The sequence below is a fragment of the Stomoxys calcitrans genome, chromosome 2 (genome assembly GCF_963082655.1).
Source record: "Stomoxys calcitrans chromosome 2, idStoCalc2.1, whole genome shotgun sequence".
NCBI lineage: Eukaryota > Metazoa > Arthropoda > Insecta > Diptera > Muscidae > Stomoxys > Stomoxys calcitrans.
Genome location: NC_081553.1, coordinates 10,872,485 through 10,875,688, shown reverse-complemented (window position 1 = coordinate 10,875,688; position 3,204 = coordinate 10,872,485). Strand labels below are relative to the sequence as shown.

The 3,204-nt window shown below is 36.9% G+C and overlaps 1 non-coding gene across 1 annotated transcript; it reads left to right on the top strand.

The window, feature by feature from the left end:
* The first annotated feature begins 674 nt into the window (after nucleotides 1-674).
* Nucleotides 675-893, top strand: LOC131995390 (small nucleolar RNA U3). Its single transcript, XR_009397454.1, has one exon. It is a non-coding gene; the product is annotated as a small nucleolar RNA U3 (small nucleolar RNA).
* The last annotated feature ends 2,311 nt before the right edge of the window (nucleotides 894-3,204 follow it).

The window sequence follows — 3,204 nt, the reverse complement described above, 5'->3', positions numbered from 1 at the left end:
CTTCGTAGTTGTTTTAGGTTATACACTAACAATTTCGTACGATATATTATGTGTTTTTCGCTCTCGTGTAAATTTTGCATCTTGGAGATATGTATGTTGGTTTGTCAAATGGACACAGACATCCATAAATTTCTGTATAAATTTCCCTTATTCATCAAATACATTTTTATAGTTTTAAATCAAATCAAAACTTTGTGTAAATTTTACATGATTCAACGCGTGCAATACATGTTTCCAAATGTTTTTCATTATACCATGATTTTTCCCTTTCAATATGGTAGATGGTTTTAATAAATGATATGTTACCTTATCGTAATTAAAATTTTATACCCATATTTTAAGCATATGCTTCTTTACACCCTAATGTATGTTATGAATAACTCATAGCAACAGAAACGACACACAGTAGTGCTGCCTCTGTTGCTAAATACGTAGCACAGCTGTAGGTACATACACACACGGCATGGGATGTATGTATGTATGTTTTTGTTTAAAAACCCACAAAAGGCCTTTTGAAGAGTTTTCGAAGAGAAAACTGTCGTATTTTCATTGTTTGTTATTTTACCATTCGTTGTATATTTTTTGGTTGCTATTGTGCTCATGTTTTGCTTGTTAATCCCATTGCAATCAAAGAACCAAGTATAGATAACTCTGTGTTATAGCGCTGAAAATTTAAGACTATACTTCACAGGATCATTTCTGTAGTCAGTCTTCAATTACTTTCATTGCAAAATGAAAAATCACACACCTGCGATGAGGAGGTATATCGCACTATCTGTAGCGTGAGGTTTTGAACTTTGCCATTCTTTTTGGGTCTGCAAGGCTTGAGTTTTTGGTGGCAATGTTTCTTCGATGATCGCTCGATTAAACGGATAGTGCGACTTCTGAGTGGTGTCAAAAATTTTAACTTAATCAATCTGAATTTAAATAAAGTTGAAGTGCCATTCAACATTGGCGATGAATTAAACTTACATGGGTGTAATAGAGAGATCCAAGGGGGGAGACCTTTCTTTTAAAATGGCAGATAATTTTCAAAATAAAATTCGGTTATTTTCTTATGTCGTCACATGGTCCCGGCCCTTTTTTGACAGTTAACATTTTCTTTGATTTATGTCCACTTCCACTTGTTCCAGCATGAAACAATGTTTTTACATATTAATTGCAGTGATTTCCTTCCATTCAGCTTAGCCATACAATCTGGTATGCTTCTCACCCCAGGGATTTAAGTTAGCTTTTTTGTATTCATACATGAAAGAGTCTGGTTTTCTTCAGAAAATTGGTTTCTGAAGTTCACTTCTTGCCTGATGATATTGGTCACGTTTTGTAGTAGCTCGTCTAGTCTATTTCTGCATATTTGATATCCCCTTCTCGCGCATATAAACCGATATGCCGGTTAAGAGTCTGAAGCCAATAAAAGCTCTATTTTTTAACCGATTTCGCTAAAATTTGAAACAGTGGATTAGTTTAAGCCTTTCGACATCTGACCTAAGTATGGTTCAGATCGGATTATATTTAGATATAGCTGCCATATAGACCGATCTGCCTATAAAGGGTCTGATGGGGGTATACTAATTTCATCATTCTGTTTGTAACTCGTCGAAATATTCGTCTAAGACCCCATAAAATATATATCGTCATGACATTTTAAGTCGAATTAGCCATGTCCCTTTGTCCGTCTGTCTGTCGAAAGCACGCTAACTTTCGAAGGAGTAAAGTTAGCCGCTTCAAATTTTGCTTAAATACTTCTTATTAGTGTAGGTCGGTTGGGATTGTAAATGGGCTATATCGGTCCACGTTTTGATATAGCTGCCATATAAACGGATCTGGAATCTTGACTTTTTGAGCCGCTAGAGGGCACAATTCTTATCCGATTTGGCTGAAATTTTGCATGTTTGCATGCATGCAGATGTTTTATTATGACTTCCAACAACTGTGCTGAGTGTGGTTCAAATCGGTTCATAACCTGATATAGCTGCCATATAAACCGATCTGGGGTCTTGACTTCTTGAGCCTCTACAGGGAGCAATTATTATCCGATTTAGCTGAAATTTCGCATGTGGTGTTTTATTATGACTTCCAACAACTATATTAAGAATGGTTCAAATCGGTCTATAACTTGATATAGCTGCCATATAAACCGATCTGTGATTTTGACTTCTTGAGCCACTAGAGGGCGCAATTATTATCCGATTTAGCTGAAATTTCGCATGTGGTGTTTTATTATGACTTCCAACAACTGTGCTGAGTATGGCTCAAATCGGTCTATAACTTGATATAGCTGCCATATAAACCGATTTGGGGTCTTGACTTCTTGAGCCACTAGAGGGGGCAATTATTATCCGATTTAGCTGAAATTTTGCATGAGGTTTTTTGTTATTACTTTCAACAATTGTGCTAAGAATAGTTCAAATCGGTCCATAACCTGATATAAAGGGTGATTTTTTTGAGGTTAGGATTTTCATGCATTAGTATTTGACAGATCACGTGGGATTTCAGACATGGTGTCAAAGAGAAAGATGCTCAGTATGCTTTGACATTTCATCATGAATAGACTTACTAACGAGCAACGCTTGCAAATCATTGAATTTTATTACCAAAATCAGTGTTCGGTTCGAAATGTGTTCATTCACCGTAACGTTGCGTCCAACAGCATCTTTGAAAAAATACGGTCCAATGATTCCACCAGCGTACAAACCACACCAAACAGTGCATTTTTCGGGATGCATGGGCAGTTCTTGAACGGCTTCTGGTTGCTCTTCACTCCAAATGCGGCAATTTTGCTTATTTACGTAGCCATTCAACCAGAAATGAGCCTCATCGCTGAACGGTGAATGAACACATTTCGAACCGAACACTGATTTTGGTAATAAAATTCAATGATTTGCAAGCGTTGCTCGTTAGTAAGTCTATTCATGATGAAATGTCAAAGCATACTGAGCATCTTTCTCTTTGACACCATGTCTGAAATCCCACGTGATCTGTCAAATACTAATGCATGAAAATCCTAACCTCAAAAAAATCACCCTTTAGCTGCCATATAACCTGATATCGGATCTTGACTTCTTGAGCCACTAGAGGGCGCAAGTAATTTCCGATTTGTACAACGTTTTCTCTCATGACCTTTAACATATGTGTCGAATATGGCATGAATCGGTTTATAGCCTAATACGGCTCCCCTATTAACCGATCTCCCTATTTTACTTC